Genomic DNA, 19,327 nt, shown 5'->3' with positions numbered 1-19,327 from the left:
TTCAACTTTTGCGTATCCCTTGCTTCACGGGTTGTTAGTGTTTTTGTTGGGTTTTTAGGTTCAAAGATGACCATTTGAGGCATTTGGATGATAAACCGAGGTTAGAAGCCAAAACAATGGACCAAAACCAAAGAAAAGTGAAGATAAAGGCCTTAGAGAGTCTGCACGGACGTGCAAAGTATAGCACGTCCGTGCAGAAGTGTTCCAGCAAGGCCTGCACGTCCGTGCAGGAACTTCAGCACGTCCGTGCTTGATCCTGCACGTCCGTGCAGGTTGCTCAGCCCAAATCAGTTTCAAAACTGACTCTACTGATCAAGGCCTGCACGTCCGTGCCATATTTGGCACGTCCGTGCAGGATGCCCTGACTAAAACAGTACGTTCTGCCTCCCAGGTGCATGCCCGTGCCAAACTCAGCACGTCCGTCCAGGTATAGCTGCACGTCCGTGCCCACCTCAGCACGTCCGCTGACCTGTAGCCGTGCCTGACTCTTGTTTTCTCCATCCTTTTTATTTGGGGGTCTTTATAAATAACCCTTTGAGCACATTTGTACGACATCCAAGTTTTTAGTGCTTCCTCTTAGTTTGCAATTGTAGAAACACAAATATTCTCAAATCATTAGTTAGATTATAATTATTAGCTTGGAAATTTCATTTTCAATCATTGTAGAAGACAAGTTCCACCATTGATATTCAAGTTGAAGCTTCTAGTAACATTTTCTCACTCTTCTCTTCCATTTTAATTGCTTTGATTGTTAATTATCTTGCTTAATTCTTGTATGCTTAGATTGTTATTTAGCTTAATCTTTAGTTAATTCTTGTTCATGAGTTACTTGAAATCCTTAATTGCTTTAATCTCCATGGATTGTGAGTAGTGTAATTTTCTAGGGTTTGGGTAAAACCCTCAATGTAGTCACTAATTACTTGTTGCATGCGTTAATTTGGTAATTGTTGGGTGTTAATTAGTTGAGCTTAAGTGGTTTAATTGCTTAGTTCTTGTATATGGCCATTGCTAGAACTATTATCTAAGCTTTCTCAACAAAGGATCGAGAGATGAACTTGAGTTAGCTCCCTTATGATTAATTGACTTGAAATGCCATGAGAATAGGAATTTCCAGTCAAGGGAATATTTTTGTCATCGTGATTATGCTTTAATACTTGTTTTATGCTTTGTAACTACGAGAGTAGGTTGTATTCATAATTCGAGTAATCCCTCTAGCTTGAGATAGTAGTTGGGTGCTTTAGATGACTTCCCCTATATTATCCCCTCAAATTACCATTGTTTGCTACTTGCTAATTGTGATTTGTGACGAAATTGAGTGGTATATCCCAAGCCCTAGAACTCTCTAAATATTGTTAATCTCCCCATAGCTTTAGTTGACTTGAACTAGTACTTGTTACATAAAACCAAACCAATTTCGACTTCATTTAGCTTATTTATGCGGTAGTATTTTGGTGGTTGATTCAACGCCTCTCTTGGGTTCGACCCTTTCTTACCCTTGCTATTAGCTAGTGAGACCAAGATAGGACTTTATCTTTGGTAGGCTCGACGACGACCTATCAATAGAAAACTTAATTGCATATTAGTTCTAGTTTAACAAGGGGTGCTGAATTAGAATTGTTATATTTGATTGCATATTGGGTAAATTTCTTCTATGCACCTAGTAAATGAGAGATCTAGGATAGGAATTTGAGAGATTGCTCTTGAGTGTAATTAATTCCCATTTTAATTCTTTCTTTACATGATTGATTTTCAAATGGATTCTCATTAACTTGTTAATTGTTCAAAGTGGATCTTTACCCCTAGTAGACTTTATAATATTTGTTCTTTATATGTGTGTTAGTGTAGTTGTAGTGTCCACTATCCATAAACCGACTTCGGTGTAGCTTAAGCATTAGATTAAGAACAATCTAACATTACCTTTCCTTGTGGTTCGACTCCGAACTTACCAATAGACTTGTTTAGGGGTTAGTTTAGGATTATAATAAATTTTGTTTGGCCGTGAGGAGGTTAGTCAACGACCTAATTTTCCCGCGCTCACGGGGTGGAGGAGCCAGAGAGGGAAGCAAGTGCTGCGCATAATCACCCTCCATGTGCACAAGCTCTTGCTAAGGAAAAGTGTAGCGCTCTCCCCTGCTTATCAACTCCCTAAGCAAGTGCGAGTCCAGCATCGACTCCGGTGGAGATGAGGGCACCACAAAGCGATCACCACTATGCTGACGAACGACACGCTCTCCCAAATACCAGACAAAGCGTCCGGTACCAACCAAAATGGTGCGGTGCGCTGAAAGATGCAAGGCCTCGGGAAGATTAGTCATCCCGGCCAAAGGACGATACTCGACATCAATGGCAACCTAAAAACCATAAAAAGTCGGCATGAAACACCGGAAATAACGTCAAAGAGAAAATAACAGGTAACAAAACTAATTCTTACCCCAACAGAAGAGGTGCCTCGGCGTAGCAGCCCGCGCAGCGCAGGGACAGACTCCACCCGTGACTCTCCTTGGTCACGCCAGCTGGCCCCGACAGGGAAATCATGAACCGCTCCACGACGCCGTCGAGGAGCCAAGCCTGGGAATTACTCGTAGAATCATAGCTGCAATGAAAAGTAATCTTTGAGCACATGAGTCGAACAAATTAAAATAAAACAAGAAGAGGAAAAGATCATCACCTCTACGACTCTCCATAGACCGTAGACAGTGATGGGAGACTCGTCGTTCAGCTGCCGACAGCCATGACGTAATAACAAGAGAAGGTCGGCGTATCCGAGGCTAGCCCAGCTATAGGATCCTATCTCACTGATCCTGACTAAAGAAGGGAGGTAGCAAAGGAGTGCGCGTGAACTCCTATCATGAGAAAGAGTCATGGAGATCAGAATCAGAATGAAGATCCGCACTCGCTGCTCAGCCGATGTCTCCTCCATGTCAAAGCCACGAGCTAGAACTAAAGCCTGCTCCGATCGCCCGCTCTTAGGACCACCTCGAGACACTGGCCGGGTCCTGATATGCTGAACGATCGGACCTAACAAATCGGGTGCCTCAGCCGCTCCCCAACAAAGATCAGACATCTGAGCTACGACCCAGTCAGTGAAGCGTAGCCCGCTAATCATGCTGAAGTCCAAAGGGGCCACTGTCATCCCCCCCAAGCAAAATGAAAGGTGTTGGTAGTATCCCAGAAATACTCCAACAATGCGTGAACAACCGTCGCACCGCAACCCCGGGGGCTGCGAAACCCTACGACCGCCGAATAAAAATCCACTAAACCAGCCGATTCCCATAAGGCGTTCGTAGCAGGATCCCTCGTGATAATCTGGTGAAGTCAAGGAATCAAATCTCCAGCTCCAGAACTGTGGTGGCGAAGCGTGCCGTCAACTATGCCGGCAAGTGGGCGATGAGAAACGTGGTTCTCACGATAGAAAACCGACTGGTATGGAGTCCACGGAGGTGGAACCCACCAACCTCTACTCGTAGAAGCCCGAGGCTCGGACTCTAAGACATCGTCATCCATACCCTCGGGAATAGTAGGAGTGTCCTCCCGAAAAGCCTGACGCCGGCCATGGGTGGAAAGATCGCGATCTCGTCGCCTAGGCATGGTATTATAAAAATAAAAATCTAAATGCTTAGCATCATTTCCTAAGACATTTAATTCGAGTTTCATTTTAATAAAAAATCTAAATGCTTAGCATCACTTCCTAAGTTATTTAGTTGTTTATCGCATTATACACTAAATTTTTACCTCAAGGCTAAAAATTGGCGAAATAATGGAATTAGTTATAGTATTTAGTTTCTCCATGACAAACTAATACTACAGTTCTCCTAGCCGCATGGTACTATGTTCTCCATGACGATATAGTACATACACGAAATATGTTTTAAAATTGCACAAAATCAATGAATCAACACATCATGACATATTTTACAAGATCTACCACCAATATTTCACCATTTCAAGTGCAAAGAAGTAGCATGAACAACAAGAACGTCATTTCACAAAAAGTAGTACCCAAAAATGGTGATTTGCTCAATTCTCCATCAAATCATGCAATTTTTGTCTCAAATTTCACACAAACACACATACATACATATACAAGTAAATTCATGGCAAGAATTTCAACATAAAACCTCAAAATCAAAAATCCCCAAATTAATTTTTTTTAAGGTTTTTACATGAAATTACTCATTTGAAGCAAATTCAAGACAAAAATCAAAGGAAACTTACATGGATCCTTGTGGAGAATCGAAAATGAAGGAAGTAGCAAAAAAAATTAGAGCAAAAGTGATGAGAATTTGAGCCCCAAAGCTCGAAAAAACCGTGAAGACAGTAGCACAGGCAACCGCGACACGATTAGTCAATGTCGTGACACGCTGAGCGGGTTCCGTGTCATGGTGAACCTGGGATGCGACAGAGCTCCGACGACACCAGCGGCCATTTCAGGCGACAGCAACAGCAGCACGACGGTAAAGCAGCAACGAGCAACAACAAGTTTCAGCGAAAACAAAAATAAAAAAAAGAAGAAGATGAAAACACAGGGATGCCGTGACAAGGTTAGTGACCCTGTCCGACGGGAAACAACTCCGTGTGCCGGTGTGTTTTTGCCGCGGCTCGGTAATTTGAGAAGAGAAAAAAAATGGAGAAGGGGAGTGCGGAAATGGCAGAAGAAGCTTGAATTTAAAGAAAGAAAAAGCATCCCGTTTCCCGTGCAAGGGTTTCTGTTACAATGTAACGGTAATATATTGTGTGGTGCACATGGTCTGACTTGTCAAAGATGCCAGTTAACTGATTTTCAGCCAACTAATTTCCCGCGCTACAGGAATATGCTCCGCGTGATGGGAATCCGCTGCCGCGTCACGGGAATCAGCTCCGTGTGACGGGGACGCGTGCCGTGTCACGGGAATCCATTTCGTGACACGGTGGCTTTGTGCCTACCCTACATAGCGGTTTGCAAATATTCCTGGCATTTTGACTAAAATTGCACGATTTTCCACGAAAGTGGGACAGTTATTTTTTCACTGGAATTACGCGGAAAATTCTAACTGATACTTAAAGGGGACTAAAATTACCATTTTACCCCTAGCAAGCATCACAGTTTATTTTTCGACATTTTAAACACCTAATATGGTCGGATAATCGATTTGAAGGTGTGAATCATCTGCGACCCACGTTCGGGGATAATCGAACCATCATACACTTGCAAATTTCTGCGATTATAGTAGTCGTCGGTTTTCCTCAGGCTTGGAAAGCGTTATCGGTGGATTTTGCTTCAAGCATAGAAAACTGCCAAGTCGGCTTTCCTCAAGCATGGAAAGCGTTATCGGTGGATTTTTCTTCAAGTATAGAAAACCGCCAAATTCCTTTGTCGGCTTTCCTCAAGCATGGAAAACGTTATCGGTGGATTTTTCTTCAAGTATAGAAATCCGCCAAATTCCTTTGTCGGCTTTCCTCAAGCATGGAAGGCATTATCGGTGGATTTCTTCAAGCATAGAATGACACCAAATTCATACGTCGACTTTCCTCAAGCATGGAAAGTATTATCCGGTAGGTTTCTTCAGGCTTAGAAAACTACCAAACTCTTCAGTCGGCTTTCCTCAAGCATGGAAAGCGTCTCAACAAATGTCACCCGGTAGATTCCTTCAAGCATAGGAAGCTGCCAAACTCATTTGTCACCGATACACTGGTGCCAGATACGTATTATATCCTTTTACTCTTTTATCTGTGGAATTAACATTTTTCTGCAGGTATTAGTGTATACAGAGTGATTTAGGATCGCAGAACATCTTAAATCATTCTCCGTCCCTATCGACTACTTTGACTATCGTTTTCGAAACTGACGTTTCTACAAACTCAGTCAAAGTGGGGGCTTATGTAGACACCTAAAAATGTCTCCCCAAAACCAAACCCGATGATGAACAACCTTTCACCGCCACTATTGGTCGGGTTCAGTATTTAATCCCGAGAATGCTTAAAAAATCGTATTTGATTAAATTTATATTTTTTAACAGTCCATGGATTAGTCTTGATGTTTGGTAAAAGCATAGTTTTAATTTTAGCCCAAACTTATTATTTAATTTTAGCCCAAACCTTTTTATTTTATTGTTTTATTAGTTATTTTTAGCCCAAACCTTTTATTTATTTATTTAATTATTTTCTTATTTTAGCCCAAATAATAATAAATCAGGAAATGGCCCGAAATTATCAATTGGCACTTAAAATGCTGAACGAAGTTAGGGTTAAAAATGTATTTAGACGGAAAAGCGGGCTGGGAATTCCCGCGCAACGGCAGGTACCCACCGTGTCACGGGAATCATTCCCATATGACAGTGGGATTTCCCGTGACACGGGAAATCTGCCGTGACACGGGAAATTCTGTGGCTTTTCCGCGTAAACCCTTAACGCGTTTTCTTCCCCGTTTATTGAAAATTTCTCGCGTCACACCAAAAATACACCGTGTCACGGGAAAGCTTCCCGTCTGACGGTGGGACTTCTCATGTCACGGTACAGATTTTCGTGTCGTGGGATACTTTTTTAGGGTTTTTATCATTTTAGGGTTCCGTGTGCTCCCTCGGCACATTTTTTCTATAAATACCCCCTCATTTCTGATGTACGGGGCATTAATTAATTCTCTAGATTATTTTTCTCTCTTCTATGCTTTAGCCTAAACACTAGCCTACCCTTATTATTTCAAAATTCCTTCTTCAAGTGCTCAAAGGAGTTCATACTTTACTCGTGGTTCTGTCCTTAAGCCAAGGCGTGAAAGGTAGAATTGTTTGAGGGTTTGGCCCCAAATCAACTCTACTTAATTTAATTTAATTTAATTATTGTTTTATTATTATTTCCTTGAATTTACTAACTCTTTTATTATTTTGTAGTTGCAAACAAACAGAATCAAAGTAAGAATTATGTTCCTTTTATTTCTATTATTCTTCTAACGATTTTATATTGTTGGAATTATGGTTAAATTGCTTCAATATTAATGTTTGTTCTATATTATATTTATTGATCACCATATTGCATGTTTAAAGTGAATATGTAATTGAAAATCACGCCTAATAAGATAATTTGGACAACCAGTTTAGGTTCCTTTTTAATCTTGTTGTTTAATCAAGTGATCACTAATATTTTAGAATTATGTGTTGCATTAATATTTAACCAATTTAGCCTAATAATAGTTTGGAGCAAATTGAATCTTTGTTTGTGTGCCTTTGAGATCGCAGGAATCACTTTTCACTATAAGAATCGAGTAGAGGCCAATACGGGCGAATGTGACTCCATGACTCACTTCGTACCATCATCCCCGATCCTCCTTTTGTGGTTCCGAACCATATGGAGTTAGTAATCTCATGGATTATGAATGGGGTGTAACCTTCATGGGTCAATCGTTATTGCCTTCGTTGTCCCTTTATTCGTGGTTGCCTTTTATGATCCGTGAACGGTTTACAAGTTCCTTAAAAACTTGTTGGCAGCTCCCTACATTCCTTGTCCCTAATCGTATATGTCAATTCTCACTTCCTATGATTTTCAAGCATATTCACCACAAGCTTTAACGTAGGCGCACTTCGAGCGACGCCTACAACAACGCTTTAAAATTCGTGCTTTATATTATTGTCTTGTTGTTAATTGTTTACTTAGGACAGGCAAAGAATATTGAGATTATTCCATTGTGTCCATAGTAGAGCAAATAGAGGGATGTCATTCACCCGCTCCTTTGGTTTTGGCGGAAACCGTTCTGTGCTTGAATCGCCTTAGAGGAGATTCTAACGAAAACGGTTTCACGGGAAGTCCACTCCTATTACACGTACGTTTTTTTTTCGGCGTTTATCAGCGCAAGTCAAGAAGTTGCGCTGGCATGACCAGCGCAATCTTCTTCGCTGCGCGCGGAGGATGCGCGCCACTGGTTTAGTTGTGCGCGCCACCTGCTTGTGTAACAAATCGCAAACTAAATTTTTTTCTCTATTTTTTTTCAGATTTGGCTCATGGAGCGTTTGCAAATTGTTGATCAGCCATAAAATCTTGAGGCTAATGGAGTACAGACATTCCCTTGACGTCAAATCCTTTATAAGCATAAGAACGAAGAGGAATGGACGTTGTTTTTCTGTCATGGGGTTCCTAACATACGTTTTGTGATTCCTTGGTGGAACATAAATAGTAATATTGGGAATAGTCTCAATTGCCCTTACATTAGGCTTTTTGGCCTATCTAGTACTACTTATATTTTTCCTTGTAGGGTAATGAGGTAATACGGGATGAGACAATTTATTCCCTTGCAAGATTGTGATGCCCCTAAGGACGTGACTTTTAAACCCGAAAGAATTGCTCGTTGGATGGAATATTGGTCAAGTCTTCCTAGGTGGGTAATACAAATCCTACCGCGAGTATTACATTATCTTCCTTTTACAAGGCTTGGATGAATGCGGCGGATAAGGGTGAATTAAACAAGGCTCGATCTGAACTTCAAGCCGCCACCGCTCACAATCCACCTTAGCCTTTGATGCATTCAACCACTACTACTCCTCCTAGTGGTCAAAACAAAGGAGTGAGAAGAAAATTAGACTTCTCATCCCCTAAGGCTCGTTCAAAGGAAACAAAAAGGAAAGCTCCCTCCAAACCCGGGCAACAAGGTGTGAAAATCAAATAACCTTCACCAAATACTCGCAAGAAAGCTCCAATAGTCAAAGGGAAAGGAAAACAGGTTGCAAAGGCCCCAATCCCTAAATTGAAAAACAATGTTTGGGTGAAGAAGATGAGTGTAGGGGAAAGCTCCAAGGTTTCTGAAAATGCTGCGATGGAAACTACTCCTCCATCATCTGTGACAATCAAGGACATAGTAAAACCTTAGAGTGTTACACATTTTTAGCATTAGTTTATTTTTTCAAATAAAGTGTAATCACTACTATGTTTTTTTTTCATTTACAATCTAGTTTAATAATGTCTCTCTTTTGAATTTTGAATGAAATAAAATGAGCTTTATATTTTTATATTTTGATATGACCGAATCATAAAGATTACCTACGTATTCGCATTACGAAATCAGGTCTTTGTGTAGTTCTAATGTTTTTTTTAATGTATTTTTTTAAATTTTCTTTAAGCTCTTAGATAGAAATTAAATGAAAAAAATTAATCAAACCTTTATAAAAGAACTAAATTAAAGTTTAATTTTATTTTCTGAGTATATGTTATATTTAAGAGACACCCTCTTTTTGCCGTAAGTAGAAATCGCAACTTCATTCAAACGCAAAAATTCGGGTTCGCAGTTCGTCATCAGGTAGCGCGCGCAACGTCTGCAGTTGCGCGAGTCTGTTGCGCGTGACATCCGCGCGCAACTCTTCCAGTTGCGCGCGACACCTGTGCTACGAATGTCTCGATTTTTTAAAAATTCTGTATTATTACTCCCCCAAGTGTGAAGATTTTTTCGTGATGTTCGAAAAAATTTGAACACTTAGAACGGCTTATTATTTCTAAATCACCCCCCATGTGTTATGTATTTTACCGTGTTATTCAGTAAAATGCATAACACTTAGAATCTTTCAATTTAATGTTAATTAAAATTGGTTGTGTGAGTGAAGGAGTTTTATCCAGATTTCATATGTAATATTTCTTAAGGCGATTAATGTTTATTAATCGGCAAATTTCATCTCCTTCAATATCCATTAATCTGACGGCTGCTCCTAATAAGATTTCAATTACGCGGTAGGGACCTATCCAATTAGGTTTGAATTTCCCTCTTGGATCGGTTGGTGGACCCCTAACCTCCTTTAGTACAAAGTCACCTTCTTTTATATTTCTAGGTTTGACTCTTTTATTAAAATGACGCGCAATGCATCTTTGGTAGACTTGTACATGATGCAAAGCTCTTAATCCTCGTTCATCGAGGAATGAAAGCTCTTCATACCTCGCTCTTACCCATTCAGCTTCCGGTAGCTTACTTTCAAGTACGATACGTATGGATGGTATTTCCAGTTCTAATGGTTGAACTGCATCCATTCCGAAAATTAAGGAGTATGGAGATACTACTATTGATGTTTGTATAGACGTTCTATAACCCCATAATGCGAAGTGTAGTTTGTTCGGCCAGTCTTTATAATTTTCTGCCATTTTTTAATGATGACTGTTATATTTTTATTTGCCGACTCTACAGCTCCATTCATTTGAGGTCTGTATGGTGATGAGTGATGATGTTTTACTTTATAACGAGTTAGGAGGGTCTCGACTTCAGCTTTGAATTGAGATCCCTGATCACTAATTAGTTCATGTGGAACTCCATATCTACAATATATGTTTCGTTCGAGAAACTTTGCGACATGTTTAGAAGTGATATTCATGTAAGAAGCAGCCTCAATCCACTTGGTAAAGTAATCAATGGCAACTAATACGTACTCGTGCCCTCCTGCTCTTGTTGGAGAGACTTTTCCAATTATGTCAATTCCCCAAGTCAAAAAGGACAAGGGGAAGGGAGATTGTATAGTTCGGATGGTGGAAGGTGTTGTAAATTAGCGAACATTTGGCACTGTGGACATTTTTTAACATATTGTACGCAATCATGTTCCATAGTGGACCAATAGTACCCTTGTCGTGAAATTATTTTTGAAAGCATTTTAGCATTCATGTGAGGTCCACAAACACCTTTGTGAGTATTTTCCATAAGGCATGTGGCTTCCAGTTGGCCTATACATAATAAGCCTTCTAATCCAATAATACACGCTTCACATTCTGCGGCATTATTAGTAACCTCAAAGTCTAATTTAATAGAGATTGGAGTATGTGCTCCCTCTGGACTTATGAGTAACACTCCTACGCCACATCCTTTTTTATTAGATGCACCGTCGAAGTACATTACCTTTTTTTTATCTTGTGTCATGAGAATCTCTTCATCTGGAAGATGAGGAGTTTCTGCACGACTTGTTTGAATTGGATGTTGTGCCAGAAAGTCGGAAATTACTTTTCCTTTCATTGATTTTTCAGGAATATATTTTAGCTCAAATTCGGCCAACATCACCAACCACTTAGATATCCTTCCTTGTATGGGTGGTTGTTCAAACAAATACTTTATCGGATTTTGTTGAGAAATAACATGAGTAGTGAGTGGTAACATATAATGTCGTAACTTTTTGGTTGCCCACACTAATGCTAGGCTTGTCTTTTTTAAGGTGCTATATTTTGTTAAGTTTCATATTGGATGAATTTCTTACTTATGTAATATATTGCACGCTCGTCTTTTTCTACCTCTTGTGCTAACATGGCGCCTTTGGCCGTGTTTGTAACTGTAATGTATAGTCTAGGAGGTAGTTCGGGTACTGGTGGTGCTAAAATTAGTTGACTTTTGAGATAATCTTTAATTTTCTCAAAGGCCTTTTGGCATTGATCGTCCCATTCATGTTTTTCCTCTTTTTTCAATTTTTTAAATACTGGCTCATAAGTCATAGTCAATTTGTTGATAAATCGACTAATGTGCTGTAGTTTGCCAAGGAATCCCCTAATTTCTTTTTCTGTTTGAGGGGGAGGCATGTCAATGATTTCCTTTATTTTAGAGGGATCAATCTCGATGCCACGTGTGCTTACTACGTATCCGAGTAACTTACCAGAAGTTACTCCGAAGGCGCATTTTTGTGAATTCAATCGCATTTTATATTCTTTTATGCTTGTGAAAAATTTGCGTAAAGCTTTTATATGTCCCATTCTATCTTTGGACTTTACGATCATATCATCCACATACACTTCTATTTCTTTATGCATCATATCATGCAAGAGAGTCGTACCCGTTCTTTGGTACGTAGCTCATGCATTTTTAAACCGAATGGCATGACTGTGTAGCAATACGTACCCCAAGGAATAATAAAGCATGTCTTTTCTTCGCCTTCTTTTGTCATTCAAATTTGGTTGTAACCTTGTATCCATCCATAAAAGATAACATCGCATGTTCAGCCGTGTGAATTACCGATATATCAATATGTGGTAGAGGAAAATCGTCTTTAGGGCTAGCTTTATTAAGATCCCTTAAGTCGACATACATGCAAACTCGTCCATCCTTTTTAGGGACTGGAATGATGTTTGCTACACATTCGGGGTAATTACATACGCGAATAAAACCGGCGTCCAACTGTTATTGTACTTCTTCTTTTATTTTTAATGCGACATCAGGTTTCATTCGTCGAAGTTTTTGTTTTACTGGTTTAGAAGTAGGGTTCAAGGGAATGGTATGTTCCGCGATTTCCCTATCTATTCCAGGCATGTCCTTGTATGACCAAGCAAACACGTCTTCGAATTCTTTGAGCGTCGATATGAGGGTCGATCGCTCTTCCGGATTTAGAGTTAAGCTAATTTTGACTTCTCTTTTATTTTCGTTAGTTCCTATATTAATTGTTTCAATTTTTCCAACGATAAGGTTCTTTTGTTCTCGTTCGTTCATTAGTTCAACCAATTTATTAATGTTATCATCTTCATTAGATTGATTGTTATAACAATCGAAAGATTCAAGAGAAGGCATATACTCGGAAATAGAGCTCATATTATTAAAATCAAAAGAGAGTAAATCAAGAGAAGAATCCTTTTTGGGATCTTCGTCCTTTGAACTAGAAAATAAAGACTCAGTAATGGTCACAAGGCCTAAATTTTCAGCTTCTCTAGAGTCTATAATAGATTCATCGTCCAATTCTTCAAACATCTTCCCTTCGCCTGTGACGATTTCCAATTTATCGCCTTTGTAATTCGTCCATTTGAAAGATTTCCTCCATCCATGCTCAAAAGTTTCGTTGGAAAGGGTGATCAAAAAGGTTGGGTCAAAAGCTTCATCTTGAATGGCGTTTTGATTGGTCATTGTTGCGACATGATTTTGCTCTAGTCCAAATAGCAAGTTAAATGCTTGCCCATCATAGCACCCTAGAGTTGGGTGTTTTGATTTAAAGATACTAAGATCGTCATCCAAGAAGTAGTAATCATGAAATATTTCAAATCCAGGCTTCTTGATTCCTTCCAAAACTAAGGGTTCTGAAAAGTCGTAGCATGGGTAATCTTTTCCCTCCCTAATGAATTGTCCATTAAGGGTTTGTTGATAGGATAGGAGTAAGGTGATTATCCCTTTCTTATTATTGTCTCTACGTGCTTTGTTTTTTGCATCGTGAGACTCCAATTCTTCTTTGGTTAGTTTATATCCCAATCCAAAGGAGAAGCTTTTCTTTGGGATAGGAAGTAAGAGAGATTTCTTCCTAATCATTTGATGAAGTGAGGATGATATTGCACCAAGCTCATGTATCCAAGGACGTCCAAGTAAAAGGTTGAATGTAGTTTTTATTTCTATAACATGGAATTCAACCATCTTTTGAATTGGGCCTGTGGTAATTGGTAGCTTAACAGTTCCACAGACCGATCTTCTCGAATTGTCATAGGCCCTAATGCTTTGTTTTGTTGATTGGAAATCTTTTTCTGGATTTAGGCCTAAGTATTTTGCCATTCATACGTTTACAGCTGACCTATTGTCTACCAAAGTTAGAGGGATATTTTATGCCTTGCATCCCACAGTTAAGTATAATGCATTGTATTAGGTAGTGTCTTTTGAAGGCAAATCATCATTAGTGAAAATGATTGACTTGTCGGATTTCTCACTAGTAAGCAAGCTAACGAGATCTTGAGGGGTTGTGTTTGTGCTTACAGACAAAGCCGTTAGAGCGTTCTTGAGAGAATTCCTATGTTCTTTAGAAGTACTTAAGAGTTCCCAAATGCTAACATTTTCCTTGGATTGGAGAAGTTTTTTGACTAATGGATCTTCCACTTCAAGTAGAGGTGGTATCGTATTTTGTGCTTGACCTTGAGTTTGATTTTGTGTGGTCGAAGATCTATTTGGTGGTGTTGCTTGGTAGAATCGCCCAGAATAAGTTAAATGATCTATCTCATTTGGGTTAGTCGTAGGACTCATAAACTAACTTTCTTCTATAGGCTTTGGGTGTGCCTCCATTTCAAGATGTTCCATGATTTATGCTTAATGCCATTGTTCATCCAAGGAGAGATTCGATAAATCTTGGGATTTCTCCAAGAAATGATCCCAATCAAGCGCTCCATTTGTTTCATTTTGTAATCAAGATGTTGGTGGGACGACGGTATACTTAGAGACATATAAGTCTTGAAAGCCGTCGTCCCATAGTCCACATACTTCATTAGTTTCCCCTATGAGTATTGTGGATAGAGGTTCTCCTATAGGTGTGATATAGTCCAAAGGATTGAACGTATCACTTCCCATATGGTCCTCATCGATGTGAAATGCCCCTAAGGTAGATGCATTATTGTTAGGTTTAGGCGTGGGAATTCTCCCATCGTCCACTAAAACTTGTATTTTATGCATTAAAACATAGCAACGTTCAGTATCATGTCCAACGCCTCTATGATAAGCACAATAAGCACTACCATTCCATTGAGGAAATCTCCTTTCTGGTGGAGTGGGTGGTGTTGGCCCTGTTAGAGTAAGTAAGCCTTTTTCATTTAATTTTTCTAATAATTCTTTATAGCTTACAGGAAATGGAGTAAATTTTCTTTCTTTTGTCCATCTTTTTCTAGGATCATCATATCGATTTGTATTATTGTATTGCGTGGAAGTCACAAATACGTCAATAATGGATGATGCATTATCATTCCCCTTCTTGTAGTTATTCTAAGGTTGATGATGATAATGAGGTTTGTTTGCTTTTTCTCTAACAAGATCATCTTCAATCCTAGTAGCCACAGAATAGACCTTTTGAAAAGTGTCTAGACCAAGGAAATGTAGATGTTTTCTTGTTGTAATTTTCATGACAGTTGACAATGAATTTTTGTACTAACTCGAGTTTAGGAGGCCTTTGGGCAAGGTGGGCCGCCTTTTCTCTCCATCTACCATAGAAAGCAAGGAAACCTTCATCGTCGCCTTGCTTAAGCATCTCGAGTTCACGTAAAGTTGACTTGAACTCTACAATACACTCATATTGGGTAATGAAAGCCGAAACTACATCTTCCCATGTTGCTTTGAATTTTGGATCTAGCCCATAATACCACTCTCTCGTGGTTGGGTCTAGGGATAAAGGGAAAGTCAAAGCATAAAGCTTAGGATCAACTCCCTTCAGTGCCAATAGTGCTAGTAAAACACATTAAATGATTTGGTGGATTATTGGTCACCTTAAATATTGGCAAGTCCGTAGCTACGAACTTTTTTGGTAAAGCAAGTCCTGGAGGAGGAGCAAACTTTTCTGCGTCAAAGTACTTGTTCCCCAATTGTAGAACGAAGAACTAGCTTCTCCAATGACTTTTCTTTGATGGATAATTGTTCCATCTTTTCTTGTAAGGCTAAAGTTTCAGCTTTTTCTTTTCAGCATTTTCTATTTTTTTAATTCTTCTCTCCTCGGCCTCTTGAGCCTTTTCTTCTCTGAAACGAAGAATCTTTTGTTGAAATTCTTTGGTGGTTGGCATCGTTGTTGGACTAAGATTAGTTGTCGAAGAAAAGTGGTTTGAAAGGGGTTGATCTTTGAGTTGTAAACGTAGAATTCGAGTGCCCAGGGGTCCTCTTTTCCAAGCTTGAAAACCGGCCCTAAAGGAGTACGAAATGATAAGTAAATCGATACGCTTGTTAAAAAGGAAAAAAGAAAAAGACGCAAAATATATTCAAACAGATAACATCGCCCTTAACAATTCTTCAATGAAGATATTGTTCGGACAAGTCAATTTGTTTTTTGAGAAATCAAAACTGACTCGTCCAGTTCGCGCGCGCAAGTGACTCAGTTGCGCGTAGCTATCGCGCGCAACGAAATTACTTTCGCTAGGAGGGGTCGCGCAACTCATTGAGTTGCGCGCGCCACCTGCTCGTAAATTTTTTTTTTAATTCGTGCGTTTTTTTATTGGATTCTTTTTTTTTTAACCTTTTTTTTTTTTTTTTTTTTTTTTTTTTTTTTTTGCTATCCTTTGAATATGACGCTAAATCAAGAAGAGACAAATTTGTAATTGGGAACCTAGACCAAACTAAAAGGAGAAAAAAGAAGACTATCCTAACACGTTGCATATAGTCACATAAGCCAGAAGTCAAGATTCTCACAATGTCGTTCTAAGGTCAAAAAGGCTTCGGTATCCAAAGGTACCATATCTTAAGAAACGACAAACAATTCAATCACTCAACGTGTTGACTCATGACATCGCCCTCCCAACATTTTGTTGGTGATATGGGTGGGATGATTGTTATTGATTTTGGGATAGACGCCCAGTGTTGGTGACCCCTAGTCAATGAGTCAATCCCCAATGGTTTAAGTGTGCTATGCTTATGCATGATGCAATGTTGCTTGTTTGGTTTTTACTCTTGTGCAAAAGGAAGATATTATGCGTTCAAGTCTCGCTCTCTAACTAGAGATTATCCAAGTTAATTCTCGTTACAACCCATAGGCAACCTAGTATTTGATATCTTGGACCATAACTATGAATTAATCATGTAACCTCTATGTCCCCAGTGGAGTCGCCACTGTAAGGAAGGTGATCCCATCGTAAAGGGGTACTCTCCTTAAATGCCCTTGGCCACTTAAAAGCCTAGGACTTTACACTTGTTAGGGTGTAGTACGATTTGAATTCCTGACTGTTTGGGGGACCTTGAATTAGAATTGATTCTATCATTACGCTTTTTTGTAAGAAACAAGTAGGAGTCGCCAATGAGTTTTAGGAAAAACTCATAAACCTCATTCATGCCTTTCTTCCATGTGGAATTCATGGAATAATTAGCACAAATCATAAGTTTACCCATGCCCAAATTTGTCTGTAAACCAGAAATGAGTTCGGGAGCGAGGGTACTAAAATAACGTTCCTTTTAGAGGGGAATCGTTATGCTAGCCCTAGTACGACCTCTACTAGCTTTTCCTTTTTTACAATTTCATCACCAAACAATATATGCAACGCGATACCTAAAACTATGTTATTTGATTTTATTTACAAGCATTAATTCACGTAGGAATTACATCGTAATGTCGTTATTCTTATTTAATTAAATTCGTGAAAAGGACAAGAAAATAAACAAGATTTGCCTTGGTTTAGGTGATCAACCAACAATTATTTAATTCAATTCTAATCTTTATTTAACGCAAGATACTATGTGGAAATGATTAATTAATTATTTTAAATGCGATCAAACAACACTAATTAATTAATTAAAGTCCTTTTAAACAAGAAAATAAAGGTGATTTAACTAAGTGCTCGGGAATTTACAACTTCTCTTTGCTAGATCTCCGTTTAGAACACTTATGGACTCCTTCTTGTTGGGGAACCCTCCACTGTAGTAACAAGATATCGAAAGGGTGAGTGTTTAGGACAAGAGGGCTAGGTTGCACAAGTTCACAAGTTATTTCGCCAGAGTTTTTTGGTTAATTTATGTCTGTTTAAGCCTCGGTTTAAGCTCGTATTTATAGGGAATGATTAGGTTTAGGGTTTCGAGCATTCTACCGCAGCAGGTGTCGCGCACAACAGAATGAGTTGTGCGCGGCACCCCAGCGCAAGTGATTGAGTTGCGCTGTTATGTGTAGCGCAACTAATTGTCTTGTGCGCGGCTTTATGGTAAGATTCGATTTTATATTTTCCGTATAATTCTGAATAATTCTGAGTTTTCCGCAGCGCAACTCTGGAGGTTGCGCTGGGTGTCGCGCGCAACTAAATTAGTTGCGTGCGGCAACCCAGCGCAACTCTTTGAGATGTGCGCGGCTTTTCCAGCGGCATCACTAAGATTTAACCTAGGCGCTCTTAAATCCGTCATTATTAGGGTTTAAGCACGGGCTTAAGCCTAATTATGATCGGGTTTAGTTATTTGGACCTATTTTTTTGGCTTTTTCTTTAATTTGGGCTAGTCTTTTGTGTTTTGTGGCTTAACCAGTTATCCATAAATATTCTTCACTTTGATCCAACACGAAGATGGTTTTATTTATCGTCATTGCACTTCCTATCGGGACATGAGGCCAAAAGTAGACGTCTACACATATCTTGAAATACTTTTTGTTATAAGAATTGAGTAAAGGCCAATACGGGCGGATGTGACTCCATAACTCACTTTGTACCATCATCCACGGTCCTATTTTCTTACTTCCAAACCACATGGAGTTAGTAATCTTGGATCATGAAAGAGGTATAACCTTCACGGTTCAATCGTTGTTTCCTGTCGTTGTCTCTTTATCGTGGTTGCCTTATAATGATCCGTAAACGGTTTACAAGTTCCTTACAAAACTTGTTGGCGGCTCCTTAATTATTTGTCCCTAATCGTTGTCCCCAATCGTATGTAAAATTTCGCTTCCTATTATTACTAGGCATATTCACAAGATGCTTAAGTAGGCGCGCTTTGAATGACGCCTACAATTTGGCGACTCCACTAGGGAGGATTCTTGGTTAGTTATTTATCAATTTGAGAGATTGGTATTCAATTGAGATAAGTAATGAGACTTATATGATTATTGAATCTTATTCTTTTGATTAATTTGGAATTGTTGTTTATGCATTGACATTTTAACTTCGTATTTAGGTTACCCTCGTACGAAAAATCAAATAACTCGATCGCGATCGAAAAAACAAAGTACTGTTGTGTTATTATAATGCATCGCGCAACGGTAGAATTGGTGTGGTATGACACATAATATCGTGTATGCACCATGGCACCGTAATGCTACGAACATTCTAGTGATTCTGCTTTTCTCATAAATAGCTTCCTTTGTTTTTTCTGAAACCCTTATATGTTCTACATACACTTTAGCTTTAAGAGATTTAAGCTCTATCAATCCAAACACGTTCATGACAATAAAGGTTCATCCGAGTTTTTAAATCCTTCCAAACCATAGAGTCGAGTTCGATTTCATCATGAACTCACGGAGCCGCCCGTTGGCATACACCCTTAAGGGAGGCTTCCTAGCTAATGCGTTCAACTCTTAACCATGGTACCCTTTTGACACCTAAATAAGCTTGACCATAGTGGAACATATAGAACTTGACCTTAGGTTGCAAACTTTATTGCATCATCATGAGTATATGTTACTTGGTATTATTGATGCGTTTTTCTAACCCCAAGTATGGTTGTTCATCTTTTTCTTTTGACTAACGTATGACCGAGGAATTTTATTCCATATAGTAATTAGTACAGACCTTAAAATTAGGCAAAAATTGGAAAACACACAAAAATAACCTATAACTAATTACCGTGCCACAGTAGAAATGCCATGCCATGGCAATTAGTGTCATGTCATGGCAGCATGTACCACACCACGGTGCAGTTTGTCGTGGCATGACAATTTGTTTTAGGAGTAATTCGGATGGTAACCTCCCATACATACTTTCTCTAAAAAAACTTTTCTTTTTGAAAACCTTTATTTTT

The sequence above is a fragment of the Chenopodium quinoa genome, unplaced genomic scaffold (genome assembly GCF_001683475.1).
Source record: "Chenopodium quinoa cultivar QQ74 unplaced genomic scaffold, ASM168347v1, whole genome shotgun sequence".
NCBI classification, from domain to species: Eukaryota; Viridiplantae; Streptophyta; class Magnoliopsida; order Caryophyllales; family Amaranthaceae; genus Chenopodium; species Chenopodium quinoa.
Note: the sequence above shows the minus strand (reverse complement) of the source record.